The sequence below is a fragment of the Platalea leucorodia genome, assembly GCF_965183815.1.
Source record: "Platalea leucorodia genome assembly, contig: HAP1_HAP1_SCAFFOLD_113, whole genome shotgun sequence".
NCBI classification, from domain to species: domain Eukaryota; kingdom Metazoa; phylum Chordata; class Aves; order Pelecaniformes; family Threskiornithidae; genus Platalea; species Platalea leucorodia.
The window spans coordinates 55,004-70,657 of NW_028121421.1; positions in this window are offsets into that span (position 1 = coordinate 55,004).

Sequence of the window (15,654 nt, forward strand, 5' to 3'; positions counted from 1 at the left end):
GTGATGGAGCCCTGCTTTCCTGGGGATGGCTGAACACCTGCCTGCCGATGGGAAGTAGTGAATGAATTCCTTGTTCTATTTTGTTTGCGTGCACGGATTTTGCTTTGCCTGTTTAACTGTTCTAATTTATTTTACTTCAATTATTAAACTGTTCTTATCTCAACCCACGAGTTTTCTCCCTTTTACCCTTCTGATTCTCTCCCCCATCCCACTGGTGGGGAGTGAGCGAGCAGCTGCGTGGTGCTTAGTTGCTGGCTGGGGTTAAACCACGACAGACGTCATGCTCAGTACATAAGCTGGGGGGAGTTGGCTGGGGGGCAGTGATCGCTGCTCGGGAACGGGCTGGGCATCGGTCGGCAGGTGGTGAGCCACTGCATTGTGTATCACTTGCTTTGTATGTTATTATTGTATTATTATTATTATATTATTACTACTACTACTACTACTAGTACTATTCCTATTCTACTCCATTTTACTTCAATTATTAAACTGTTCTTATCTCAACTCACGAGTTTTTTGACTTTCACCCTTCATATTCTCTCTCCCATCCCACTGGGGTGGAGGGAGTGAGCGAGCAGCTGGGTGGTGCTTAGTTGCTGGCTGGGGTTAAACCACGACAGCCTGTCTGAACAAACTGTTCTTTTAGGCAAAACACCATTATTCACAGTGAATACAACAGCAGAAAAATGCTACTGCTTCTGCCCATTCCTGCTACAAAACGACCAGAATCACCTCTTAGAAACAACCAGGAAAAAATAATACACACGTACACACAAGCACACACATATCTATACCTAGACCTACCTGAGTGTGAAAAGCTGAGCTGTGACTTGCAGGAGAAGCATGCTCCTGTGAGACTTCTCGTCCTTGCTCTCCTCCCATCAGCTAGAAATGTGGTGAGAAACAATTTCACAAGTTAAGCCCAAAAAGCACTCATGCGGAACGAAAAATGCTCATGCAGAACATCCATTTGCTTCAATATACATGTTGTGTCTGTGAACAGCTGCCTCTACATACACCATCACAAAATATCAAACCACTGCAGAAAAAAAAATAAAAAGAATACATCTTTTACTAAGCATCAACGAAGCTTATAGTTCTGCTTCATTAGGAGCAGTTTAGCTGATACTCAGAGTAAAACTAAAAATAACGAGAAGCATAACCAAGGTTGTCTTTCAGTCTGTAAAAACACCTACAAAGAAAGAGCCCTAACAAGTTAAACCAATTCTGAGTCTTGGATCTCAGGCCCAAGAGAAACCTGCAGCCCAGTGAAGAAGATGATTGAAAAAGAAAAGGCAGTGGCTCACTCAGTGCATGACTTGCCACAGTACACAGCAGAGGCATTAGCAGAAAAAGACCATTTCTGATTGAAAGCGTTTAATCTAGAAATGATTGAATGGGTGAGGAGGGGAAAAAAAAAAAATACCGCCATCTTTTCATTATGAATTCCCAGAGCAGGCATGTGCCTTTAGATGTGCAAACAAATATTCTCCGTTCTGGAATTTAAAATACCTTATAGTTGGGAACAAGGTGGACATGTGCTCATCTTCATCCCAAGTGACGTAATTTGGCTTTGCTCTGGATGGGCAATGGTGCTCCACTTACAATCTTGTGCTACTACGTTGCATAAAGCCTCCACATCTTTAGGATGGTTCCTAATCAAAGATAAACTATCTTTAACCTTAGGACCCGGAAGAATGATGGAGAAGATCATGCTGGGTGCCACTGAAAGACTTGTAAAGAACAATGCAAACATCAGGCACAATCAACACGGGTTCAAAACGTGCAAGTCCCGTCTAACTAATTTGATATCCTTCTACGATAAGGTCACCCGCCTAGTGGGTGAAGGGACAGTGGTGGATGTAGTTTTTCTGGGTTTTAGTAAGGTTTTTGGCACTGTCCCTCACAGCATCCTTCTGGACAAGTCGCCCAGCAGTGAGAGGAGCAGGTAGACGGTGTGCTGGGTGAAGAACTGGCTGAACGGCAGGGCTCAAAGGGTTGCAGTGAATGGGGCTACATCTGGCTGGCGACCGGTCACCAGCGGTGCTCCTCCGGGCTCAATTCTAGGCCCAGTTCTGTACCATCCTTTTATCAACGATCTGGGTGCAGGAGTTGAATGCACCCTTAGGAAGTCTGATGATGATACGGAAGTGGGAGGTGCTGCTGACTCTCTCGAGGGACAAGAGGTCTCGCAGAGGGGTCTGGACAGGTGGGAGCACTGGGCAATCATCAACGGCGTGAAACTGAACAAGACCAACTGCCGGACTCTGCACCTGGGACGGAGTAACGCCGGGCACAAGTCTAAATTGGGAGAGCAGCCCTGCAAAAGGGGTCTGCGGGTGCTGGTTGACAGCAGGCTCAACAGGAGGCAGCAGTGTGCCCTGGCAGCCAAGAGGGCAAACTGCATCGTGGGGTGCATCAAACACAGCGTAACCAGCTGGTCAGAAGAGGTGATTATCCCACTGTATTTAGTGCTGGTGCGGCCTCACCTTGAGGATCGTGTGCGGTTCTGGGCCCCACCATTTCAAAAGGACGTCAAGGTACGTGAACGCATCCCGAGAAGGGCAGCAAAGCTGAGGAAGGGGCTGGAAGGTGTGTCCCATGAGGAGCGGAGGAGGACACTGGGATTATCTATTTTGGAGAGAAGGAGGCTGAGGGGCGACCTCATGGCTCTCGACAGCTTCCTGAGGAGGGGAAGTGGAGAGGGAGGTGCTGATCTCTTCTCCCTGGTACCCAGTGCCAGGACGTGTGGCAATGGCTCAAACCTGCGTCCGTCAGGGGAAGTACAGACTTGACATGAGGAAACATTTCTTTACTGAGAGGGTGGTCAAACCCTGGAACAGGCTTCCTGGAGAGGGGGTTGATACCTCCTGCCTGTCAGTGTTTAAGAGGCATTTGGACAACGACCTTAATGCCATGCTTTAACTTTTGGTCAGCCCTGAAGTGGTCAGGCAGCTGGACCAGGTGATCGATGTAGGTCCCTTCCAACTCAACCCTTCTCTTCTCTTCACTTGTGTTCTATTCCCTGCACTCACGATGAGGCGAATAACAAGGAGACCACTATTTGCCTGAAATGCCAGGGGGTTTTCAGCTCCAAAAACACTTTCAAGGAGACAAATCAAAAAGGATACAAGTAGAAACAGGATTTGATTTTACTTTATTTTATTTCCTGTATTGTTATGGTGGTTTAGTTTAGTTTACTTTAGTTTGTTTCATGTTATAGAATCATAGAATCGTTAAGATTGGAAAAGACCCTCAAGATCATCGAGTCCAACCGTTAACCTAGCACTGCCAAGTCCACCACTAAAGCATGTCCTCAAGCACCACATCTACCCATCTTTTAAATACCTCCAGGGACGGAGACTCAACCACTTCCCTGGGCAGCCTCTTCCAATGACTGACTACCCTTTCAGTGAAGAAGTTTTTCCTAATATCCAACCTAAACTTTCCCTGGCGCAGCTTGAGGCCGTTTCCTCTCATTCTATTGCTTGTTACTAGGGAGAAGAGACCAACCCCCATCTCGCTCCAACCTCATTTCAGGTAGTTGTAGAGAGCAATAAGGTCTCCCCTCAGCCTCCTCTTCTCCAGACAACCCCAGCTCCCTCAGCCACTCCTCATAAGACTTGTTCTCTAGACCCTTCACCAGCTTCCTTGCCCTTCTTTGGACACGCTCCAGCACCTCGGTGTCCTTCTTGGAGTGAGGGCCCCAAAACTGAATACAGTGCGGCCTCACGAGTGCCGAGTACAGGGGCACTATCACCTTCCTGGTCCTGCTGGCCACACTATTCTTGATACAAGCCAGGATGCCATTGGCCTTCTTGGCCACCTGAGCACGCTGCTGGCTCATGTTCAGGCAGCTGAACAATCCCGCCTGTCCAGGTCCCTCTGTAGGGCCCTCCTACCCTCCAGCAGATCCACGCTTCCACCCAACTTGGTGTTATCTGCAAACTTAGTGAGGGTGCACTCAATCCCCTCATCCAGATCATCAATGAAGCTATTGAACAGGACCAGCCCCAACACTGAGCCCTGGGGAACACCACTTGTGACCCGCCACCAACTGGATTTGACTCCATTCACTGCCACTCTCTGGGCTCATAAACCCATGCTGGCTGGGCCTGATCCCTCGGTTGTCCTGCACTTGCTGCATAATGGCACTCAGGATGACCTGCTCCATGACCTTTCCTGGCACCAAAGTCAGGCTGACAGGCCTGTAGCTCCCCAGATCCTCCTTCCGACCCTTCCTGTAGAGGGGCATCACATTTGCTGACTTCCAGTCATCTGGGACCTCCCCGGTTGACCAGGACTGCTGATAAATGATGGAGAGTGGCTTGGCAAGCTCCTCTGCCAGCTCCCTCACTATCCTCGGGTGGATCCCATCTGGCCCCATTGACTTGTGAGCATTCAGGTGGAGGAGCAGGTCAGTGACTGCCGCCTCTTCGATAACTGGGACTTCACTCTGCATCCTATCTCCATCTCCCAGCTCAGGGGCCTGAAAACTCCGAGGATGACCAGTCTCACTATTAAAGATTGAGGCAAAGAAGGCATTAAGTACCTCGGCCTTCTCTTCATCCTTCGTGGCAATGTTTCCCTCCGCATCCAACAAAGGAGAGAGATTCTCCCTGGCCCTCCTTTTGTCACTGATATATTTGTAAAAACATTTTTTGTTATCTTTAACGGCGGTGGCCAGTTTAAGTTCTAGCTGGGCCTTCGCCTTTCTAATCTTCTCCCTGCATAACCTCACAACATCCTTGTAGTCCTCCTGAGTCACCTGCCCCTTCATCCAAAGGTGGTAAGCTCTCCTTTTTTTCCTGAGTTCCAGCCAAAGCTCTCTGTTCAGCCGGGCCAGTCTTCTCCCCCGCCTGCTCGACTTACGGCACATGGCGACGGCCTGCTCCTGCGCCTTTAAGACTTCCTTCTTGAATAACGTCCAGCCTTCCTGGACTCCTTTGCCCTTCACGACTGCCTCCCAAGGGACTCTGTTAACCAGACTCCTAAACAATCCAAAGGCTGCCCTTCTAAAGTTCAGGGTAGCGGTCTTGCTGACCCCCTTCCTTACTTCTCCAAGAATTGAAAACTCTACCATTTCATGGTCGCTGAGCCCAAGACAGCCCCCGACCACCACATCACCCACCAGGCCTTCTCTGTTCGTATACAGCAGGTCCAGCGGGGCACCTCCCCTGGTTGGCTCGCTTACCAGCTGCATCAGGAAATTATCTTCCACACACTCCAGGAACCTCCTACATGTTATTGTATTTTATTTTGTTATATTTTCTTTGGGGTTATTTTTTATTATTTTATTTTATGTTGCTTTATCTTATTTTATTTTACGTTGGTTTATGGGTTTTATTTTATCTTATTTTATTTTATCTTATGCTATTTTATGCTATTTTGCTGAATCTCTTTCAGAGCCAATGCTCACAAGCATCAACACAATGCGCATGCGTAGCCAGGAGCAGGCTGATGTGTTCTTCAGTTTAGCTTGAAAAGTCATCCCTTGCAGTCTGGCGAAGGAAAGCCACAGAGCCACAAAAAGTAGCAGCAGGAATACAGGCCAAGAAGTCCCTCTTTTCTGAACAGTGCAGAACAACTTGAAGAAGAAGGATGGGTACCGACCACACAAAACACTCCCATGCTGCCTTGGAGGACTACCAGCAAGGTACTGAGCATGGACATGCCTCCAACACTGGTAAAACTCCTCAGGTGGATTCCTTGGAGGAGTCTGGGCTGCTACCTGTGAAATTCAGCTGTCTCCAGGGGAGCCCAAACATTCTGGAGATTCCTCTGAGGATTCCTGAGGACCATCCAGGCACGGACCTGCCTGCAACACCAAGAAAAGTCTTCAACTAACTAACTAGGAAAATTGTCGTGCTGCTACCGGGGACTTGAGCTGTCTCTAAGGAAAATGGAAACACTCTGGCAGACGGATGGGAAAAGTCCTCACGCAAAAACAGGAATGCACCTGCCCCCAACATACAGAATGCTCTTTGGGTAGCTACCTTAGAAGATTCTGAGGCCGCTATCAGGGAATTCTCTTGCCTTAACAGGAAACCAAAAGACTCTGGGAAATTCCTGGGAGGAGTTCCAGAGAGCTCTCCGGCATGGACTTGCCTCCAACATATACCAAACTCTTTGCGTCTCTACCCTGGTGCAGTCTGGGGCTGCTACCCAGGACTTCAGCTCCCTCCACAGCAGGACAAAACACTATCAGGAATCAATGACACAGTAGCAACCAAGAGGATGGCAGCAGTCAATAAGGGCAGCCATCAATCCTATAGCAACGACCAATCTTTTAGCAATCAGCAACAGAACAGCAACAACCAAGTAGGTGCATACTATTGCAGGTTACTACAGACTTATCATTAGGGAGGGAACTTATCCTCAAAATAGCAGCAGATATACTGATGATAGATTCCTTCTATGGAGATAGAATACCGGTATAAAGTGAGATAGACAGATTTCAGAAAGGGCCAAAGCATCCCAGAGGGGAGGACAAACCGATCCCAGAGGGGACACAGCCATCCCAGAGGTGGGCAGATAGACCTAACCAGCTCCAAAAGCCAGCCCAAAGGGGGAACAATAACCTGACAGACAGAGTCTCACTTCACAGGTCATCTGGAGCTGTCTGGATTCTCAGTACTTAGCTGTGCTTCAAAGCAGCCAGCTGCGTGGTTCAAGGATGCTGCTGGTCGCTAGGCTCAGCTCCCGGGCTCGCAGGAACGTTCTTCTGCCAGGTCACTTCCCCTTCCAACCACTCACATTTAATGGCTGCTCACACCTGCCTGCTCCTGCCCTATCAGCTCCTCAGGCACCAGGGACCCTACAAGCACCTGCACAGCAGGAGCATCCTCACTTCCAACATCCCAGCTTTTTTACCTCCATCTCCATCTCTGTCTTTCATCTCCCCGTGCTCTCCTCTCTCCCAGGCACCTTTCTCACCCACTCCACCACCTCCCAGTGTCTCTCTCTGTGTCTCTGTGGCAGATCTTACCTCGGCAGCAGTATCCCAGCCGGGTCACCTGCATCTCCTTCTCTTCCTCCTCTGCTGTCATCACAAGTGCGCCAGGTGCCTGATGCACTTTTGGACCTCAAAGGGCATTTCGTCCTGCCTCCCTTCTGCTGTTAAATCCTGCTCCTGCAAGAGAAGTGACAGTCAGTCAGGGTCACCTCTGTGCCATCTTACCTGCATCTCCCTGACCTGCACAGCTGCTGGGAGCTGTCACCATCAGCCCCTGCTCTGCTTGAAGGCGTCTCCTGGCACAGGCGCAGCTCTGGCTGTGCTTGGTGCGGGCCATGCTTCCGGAGGGAGAACAGCAACGCTCACAGTTACTCCTGGGCAGTTTCCAGCTGGGAAAAGCTGATTTGAGGCAGGTTTGCCACAGGTCCTGAGCCTGGTCCGGGCGTGCTCCTTGTTCCCCAGCTCGGCCACAGGTCCCACATTTGGCTCCTTCCAGCAGGAGTTTGGAAAGCCCATTCCCAGCTGGGAGCGCCAGGCCAAGGGCACAGGGCAGAAACAGCCCCCTCCCCCGAGCACCCCAGCCCCCAACTGGCCTCTGCCCCCAAACTCCTAAAAATTCCAAACAGGCTCGCCCTCTAACTTAATTATCTTCAGTTTTAAGAAAAGAAACTGTGTACTGCCAGATTCAGTAGTCCGACTAAGACTGTTAGAGGGCGATTTGGGCTTCAGCTCCAGAACAAAAGAATTTCCATTACAGAATCCCAGCCACCACCGCCATGATCGTCTTGTCACTGACCCGCAAACACTGCATTGGAAAAAAATCAAACAACTAATAAAAAGTATCCTCTCCCCACCAAATCTTTGTTTTCCTCATAACTTCAGACGACCGCAGTAATAATCACGCTTTTAGTCTGTAATTACACCTGACAACCCTTCAAAGCTCCTGTCCTTAGACAAACACACACCATCCTGCAGGACAGGACAACACAGGGTCAGCCAGTGTGACTGGCAGTGGCATATGAGGTCCTTGCGTCCGAAAACACTCGGTAAGTCCCTCATCCAATGACACCAAAGATTTTCTCCTTTTTCCTAATAAATTCAGGCCCTTCTAGGGATCTTTAAAAGATCCTGACCTTAAAATGGAAACAATTTGGGTACAGGGGATGGGTCAAGTCATTTGTTTTAGTGTTCTCATAAAACCTGAGGCATGTGTTTGGTCTATTCCAAAACTATTTTCCCCTTTTCTTCACATTTCTCCCCCAAAAGAGAAAAAAAAAGCCAATGAGTAACAGCATCAGGACATTTAAAATGCTCTGCTAATACATGAGGTTTCCACTAAGCATGCCAGAGGAATAGATGCAGCAAGCTGGAAGCTGCAAGGCACACACCGGCAGTGTGCTACAGGGAACAGCCAGTGCCCATCAGCACCCTTGTTCTGACGGACGGCCATGGCTGAAGACAAGTCTGCTGGGTCAGGACGCTCACCCTCCACTGCACCCACGCCCAGCCCTGACCAGAACGGGACAGAGAGAGATGCAGAGTGACTGCCCAGAAATGGCGTTTGGCTCAGGGGGCGTGCAGGGCAACGGGGACCCAGGCAAACTGATAACAAGTCCCCAGGGTCACCTTTTTCTCCTTTTTGCCTCCCAGGTGACGCTGCTCAAGCTCCAGGCACCTGCAACCATTCACTGTACACAACTCCTCTGACGCTGGGTATCTGATACACGTTTAATAAAACAATGTACCGTCACAGATTTGGTCTGTTCACCTGGAGCTGGGGGTGATATCCTGCTGTCGTGCTTTAACCCCAGCCAGCAACTAAGCACCACGCAGCCGCTTGCTCACTCTCCCCTTGGTGGGATGGGGGAGAGAATCAGAAGGGTAAAAGGGAGAAAACTCATGGACTGAGATAAGAACAGTTTAATAAATGAAGTAAAATGAAACAGGAGGAGGAGGAGGAGTAATAATAATAATAATACAATAATAATATACAAAGCAAGTGATACACGATACAGTGTCTCACCCGCCGACCGATGCCCAGCCCGCTCCCGAGCAGCGATCACTGCCCCCCGGCCAACTCCCCCCAGCTTATATACTGAGCATGACGTCATACGGGATGGAATGGCCCTTTGGCCAGTCTGGGCCAGCTGTCCTGGCTGTGACCCCTCCCACCTTCTTGTGCACGTGGCACAGCATGGGAAGCTAAAAAGTCCTTGACTGGTGTAAGCACTGCTTAGCGACAACTAAACCATCAGTGTGTTATCAACATTATTCTCATCCTAAACCCAAAACGCAGCACTATACCAGCTACTAAGAAGAAAATGAACTCTATCCCAGCTGAAACCAGGACACCTGCAGAAAGTGAAAATTTTCCACTGAGGAAAACTATGAACCACCTGTGTTCTGGGAAAGGAATTCGCAAGGGAGCTAAAAGATAGAAGAGTATTTGTTTTATTAATGAACCGTGGAAAACTCATGGCTATACCCTTGAAGAAGAGCTACTGGACTGATAAAAGGGAACATCTTGGCACCAAAGACTGGATGGTGGCCGACAAACATGAACTCTGATAAAACTGCAGTAATTGGGTGAAAGGGAAATGTGGTGAGGGGAGATCGCGACCACCAACTCAATTCAGGACTGAAAAGACTTCCCCCCAACACCTGAAAGGAGCATGCATACTAATTTGCATAGCCAGTGAGGCTAATTTTCATACAACCAATAGTGTATGAGATGTTAATCACTAACCAGTAAGTGTAAAATTAGGCGGGATTACACTAATCATGTAGTAATATAAATATGCTGTAATTATGTACGAAGGTGTGCTAGCTTTGTGGATTTACCACCTAGCACCCACCTCTGCGCAGACATGAAATAAAACACCTCTGCTCTGTGTGTTAATTGGCATCTGCACACCGGGCGAATGACCCCGCTTTTGGGACAACAGGGGGAAGGTGCGTGCGTGGGTGAGGAAGATCTGCTTTCTCCATTTAAACACTGCAGGATTCGGACTAGAGGATGGCACTGAAATCAAAAGGGTAAGCGACCAAGAAGGCTCCAACTGCACATTTCCACCTGACTGCCTTAAAGAAAGCAGACTTTGGATCCCCACTGCTCACTTCACCCTGGAATAGTCCCACTCCTTGTCTGAAAGCTACTGTGCGCCTGGCTGAGGACAAACGTAATACAGAACGCAATCAGAGCTAAACCCTGAACTTTCCCTGGTCAAGTTTTCTTGCAAAACTTCTTTCCTGGATTGTTTTAAAACCTGTAACTGCAAGAAAACACCTCTGACGAGGTGACTGGAACTTCCCAGTTGTGGTGAAACCATCCACCCTCTGTACAGCCATTTCCCAAGAGCCAGCAGCACAGCTTGGGTGGGGGGAAAGGCAGGTGTCAGACCTTGGGGCTGAGAGCGGGGCACAAGCATCTGCCAAGGGAGCTGCATCCAACCAAGAGCGCTCCCCATGGGCTTCTCTGGCAACAAAGCCCTGGTGCGTGCTCCCACCAGGAGGGAGAAACAATTTCCAACATTTCCCTCATTTCCCAGGGATTCCCAGGGCCATAGAATCATAGAATGCTTTGGGATGGAAGGGACCTTTAAAGGTCATCTAGTCCATCCCCCCTGCAACTGGCAGGGACATCTACAACTAGAGCAGGTTGCTTAGAGCCCCATCCAGCCTGGCCTTGAACGTTTCCAAGGATGGGGCATCTCCCACCTCTCTGGGCAACCTTCCCAGTTTCACCACCCTCATTGTAAAAAATTTCTTCCTTAGATCTAGTCTGAATCTACCCTCTCTTAGTTTAGAACCATTCCCCCTTGTCCTATCGCTACTGTCCCTGCTAAAAAGTCTGTCCCCATCTTTCTTATAAGCCCCCTTTAAGTACTGAAAGGCTGCAATAAGGTCTCTCCGCAGCCTTCTCTTCTCCAGGCTGAACAACCCCAGCTCTTTCAGCCTTTCCTCATAGCAGAGGTGTTCCATCCCTCCCATCATTTTTGTGGACCGCCTCTGCACCCGCTCCAACAGCTCCACGTCCTTCCCGTGCTGAGGAAAAGAGCTACCATCAAGAGCTACCTTTCTGTGGCACCACACAGTTCAACTACCCATGGTGTGCAGGGTCATCCATAAGGAAAATAATACAACCCATCAGCCTAGGAGTCAGACGGGTATGGAGGGAGGGCAAAAGGAAGAAGGATGAGAGGACATCAAGGGTGCGGAGAAGATAACGCATGCTTGTCCACCTTAAAGCCAGCACCTACAAGGAGACCACTGCCATGGCCTCCATAGAAGGACACAGTCCATTCCTCTTCCCACCCACCACCAAGCTCTCTTGTGTTCGCACTATACACTTTTAAGTCATTTTTAAGTTCTGTGTCTCATAGAAAACACCTGGGTAAGTCTGGGTGCCATCAGGAAACACCCCAGCATTCACTCTAGATTGTCAGCACATCAACATTCAGGGATGAGCACCAGCCCCATCCGTCACCTTGGGGCATTCCCAAAATCCAAGCCTGCTGGTGAAGCCCTTACTCATAGCAGTCATTCCCCATTGCGGACATCGCTCCTCGCAGGAACAGAGGGGAAAGCTCTGGATGACAAAGGACGTCAGGACGTGCTCCAGAAAGACAAGACCCCTGCAAGAAGATCCCCGCCACCTAATTGCAAAGAAATAATTCTAGCTCAATGAAGTGAGTACCCAAAACAAAACAGAACAGCATCCACCATCCTTGACCTTACCATCACTGTCACGTGGCCCCAGTTCACAGCAATTACCAAGGCCCTTTGGAAAGGCTCAAATGCGTGTCACCTTCTCTGAAAAGGACCTGCTGCTTACCTGTTGCCAGTGTTAGCAGCAGAGCCCTCTGGCTCTACAACCCACCCTTTCCCACTTTGCATGCAGGAGTGATTGGCTTTCAGCCGCTACCTTAATGGCTCTCTTGGCCATGCTCTTCTTCCGTCTTGTTTCCCACCGGATCAGTCAGGGTGGGCTTCTTGTCATTCTACACTGAGCCCAACTTCTCAGTAGGAGGACTACACTCCTGTCCCCATGCTTAGCTAGTGTAGCATATGGAAAAGAAATTATAATTAGCAAATAGTAATTCTACCTGGAGCCCGCATCTATCTAGTCTATAGCCTACAGCTCTGAAGGTACAGGCCAGCCTCTACTTACTCTATGATGTGTCCAGAAAGCCAAATCATAATTATCTTTAACAGAGAATGCAACTGGGGGAGAAAGAGGAAGAAAGAAAAGGTGGAGAAAAGGAAAAGTGTAGGCACACAACTAAAAAAGAAAGGTGCCGAGTTATCCCAAAGACCAGCTCAGCCCACCGTGCTTCTACTGGCAACAAGTTGCGCAGCTTGGAGGAAAAAAAGCTGACTTTGATGCACACAGGTGTCTGAGTTCAGACGTGAAACAGCAGAAAAACCTTGACACGTCTCCTTTTCACTGTCCTCCTACCTGTGTGCATACTGGGAATTCCTCGTTTCCCTGAAGTCCTCCCAGACTAACAGGGATGTAGCATCCGTCCAGTCCATGTGCCACGAGGAGAAACAGTTTTGACCACTAAGGGGGTAGAAAACAACTGCATCTGCAGAAGCAAAGGGGCAGCCACACCTCAGCTTCAGAGATGCCCAAAGCTGCCCTGAGCCGCAGGAGCCCCTGGCACCCTGGCACTTGCTTGGCCCTGAAGCCCTGCGGGGCCTGCCAGCACTGGCGAGTCCCGGGGACAGAAGCCAAGGACAGTGGACAGCCCCTGTGGGGAGAGCGACAGGGCTCTGTCCTTCCTTCTGGCCCCAGGAGGATGCCCTGGGCAGGCCGTCTCTCCTCCTCACCGCCCAGGGGGAGGCGAGGCCTGGGGAAGGCCCTGGGTGCTGGGCTCAGCACAGGAGGTGGGACCGGGGGCAGAGCCCCGTCTCCTGCCAGCTGCCGGCCTGGCCGATGCGAGTGGCTCCTGTCACGCAGCTCCTCCTGCCCAGGGCTGTGGCTGCCAGCACAGACAGACCCACAATTTCGGAAAGACTTGCCCATCCAGAGCAAATCCAGGGCAGCTCCCCTTCCTTCCTCTTCCCTGCCCTTCCCCCGCTTTGCCTCCCCCCCCTCCCTGCGCAGGCCCAGACCCCACCAGCGGACCGAGGGACGTCAGAGCTGTGCACACACACACCTTGTGCTGCTGAGAGAGCAGCTCCCGGCGCCATGGCCCTTCTGGAGGCCGTCTCTCCGCAGGCCCCGTGTCCCGGCGGGCTGAGGAGCCGCTGCGCTGCGGGGGGCAGCGGGCGCAGGGCGGCTCTGGGAGGAGAGGCCCGGGCTGCCTGAGCCTGCCCGGCAACGGCCGCGCCATTGGCCACGGCTGAGCCAATCAGCGGAGCCGGAGGCGGCCTGTCTGTCACAGCCGGGTGGGGCGGGGCCGGAGGGGGCCAAGGCCCAGGGGCCTGAGGAGAAAGGGGCGAGAGCCGGGCCGGGGGCAGCCGGGGCCCGGGGGGAGCAGGGCCAGGGCCGGGGGAGCTGCAGGAGCAGGAGCAGGAGCAGGAGCAGGTATCTGCCAGTGCGGATGGGCCTGGGGGGAGGGACCTGGAGGCCTCACTGCCAACAGCCCCGCCACGGCCCAGTCCCCAGCCCTGGGCCCGAGTGCTCAGCCCAGGGCCAGCCCCAGCAGCAGGGTCAGGGCGGTTCCTGCTGCTGCCCCGAGGGTCGCCAGCCCCAGCCCTGCCAGCTGGAGGTCAGTGTTTCATGTCCGCAGGCCAGGGGAGGGCAGAGTGGCCTCCTCTCCAACAGGCGGCTGCAGGCTTTGGAGCAGGCATGCTGTGGTGGGGACAGGCCAGGGGCCTTTGCTGTCCCCAGGCCTTCATGTGGGTCTCATGCTGATGGAGAGCCACATCTCTGTTGACAGCCTTTGATAAGACATGGAAGTTGTTGCTTTCTCCAGGTGAGAGCACACACCGGGGTTTTGTTGTCAGAGAAGCCAGTGGGGAGCGCTCCTGGTTGGATGCAGCTCCCTTGGCAGATGCTTGTGCCCCGCTCTGGGCCCCAAGGTTGGATACCTGCCTTTCCCTGAACCCAAGCTGTGCTGCTGGCTTTTGGGAAATGGGGGTACTGAGGGCGGATGGTTTTACCACAGCTGGGAAGTTCCAGTCAACCTGTCAGGGATTTTTTTCTGCCTGGTTCTGGCAGTAACAGTTGGGGTTTTTTCTTTAAATGTATTTTTTCCAAGGAAACTTCACCAAGGCAAGGTCAGGGTTTAGCTCTGATTGCGTTCTGTGTGGATTGTGTCTGTCCTCAGCCAAGCACACGGTAGCTTTCAGATGAGGAATGGGACTCTTCCAGGGTGAAGTGAGCAGTGGGGATCCCAAGCCTGTTTTGTTTAAGGCAATCAGGTGAAAATGTGCAGTTAGAGCTCTCTGCGTTGCTCACCCTTTTGATTGCAGTGCTCCCTTCTAGTTCTCTGTAATACTCACTTCTACTACTCGGCTCTGTCACGTTTAAAGTTCTGTAAATTGATGCTATGCTTTGCAACTCTTTTGACTTGATTCTTCACAGGTTTGAGAATTCCCTGCTCAGGTCTCTCTACTTTCTTCTCTCCTCTGTCCCACAGAACCGGATTTGACTGCAGGGGCTGCAGTCACCTCCCCATGGTGAGGAAAATACGGACATGAAAAAGAAATAGATAGTGATTCTGAAAAGACCCCTTTCTTTGTGCTCATTTTCACAGTCAGTTGCCTATTGTGGGTTCTTATATGATATGAGTTACTCTGAGTCTTATCAATCCCTTGTTTGCATGCTCAGGAGGTGCATCAGAAACTCTGGGCATTGCTTATGCCAGACAAGTAACCCTAGCCCTTTCTGGAAAATATCTCCTGGGTGAGTTAGTTCCTCAGCCATAACGGCAGGGTTTCTGTTTGCATCTGCAAGAGCTCAGGAGCAAACCCTGCTGATGAAAACCCTCAGGAGAAAAGGAAGACTGGAGAGAGCAGAACAGATCTGTAGAGCTGCGCTGCTTTACCCCCGATGGTGTCACACCTCCTGGCTCGGTGACTGGGTAAGGGTGCTCTCAGGGTGTTTTCTCAGCTTTTCCAGTGCTCACCACCAGAGAGCCAACAGTCCCGGGGGAAGGGCAGTACCCCCTTCTTTGTGCACCCCAGGATCTTGTCACGCTGCATAAGCTCCTGCGCAAGCAGAAGTGGCCGATAGTGGACTTGTTGAGGGAGGCTGGGGTGGGCACGAGGAAGATGCCGGGAGCAGACTTCCTTCAAGTCATCAAGGGGGGATGTAGGGAGCAGAACGGGAGCGACCTGCTGCCACTGCCGTATGTCCTTGCATGCAGAGCCAGGGTGGTTCCAGTGTAGGCAATGGTGGCGGTTCAGCAAGGGGCACTTTCTTATGTCCTACCCTCAGAGGACGACTGCCACAGTCTGGAAAGGTGGAGGGGAAAGGGAGGGCAAGGATGCAAGAAGTGGGATGTCATCTAGAGCGGGTTGTAGGAGTGAGGGTACCCGTTGCCTCATGGTCTCCAAAGGGGAGTCGCTGCTCAGCTCTGTGGCTGCCTGGATCCTGCTGCAGACACTGAACTGGCATCACGCTTCCCAGTGTCAATACTCGACCTTTCCCCCACCAGTCTTGTGTCTGTATTCCCATTGCGCTGCCTTCCAGCACATATCTGTGCAGCACAGCTCACCCTGAGCCTCACTTCCCACAAGGCACAGCG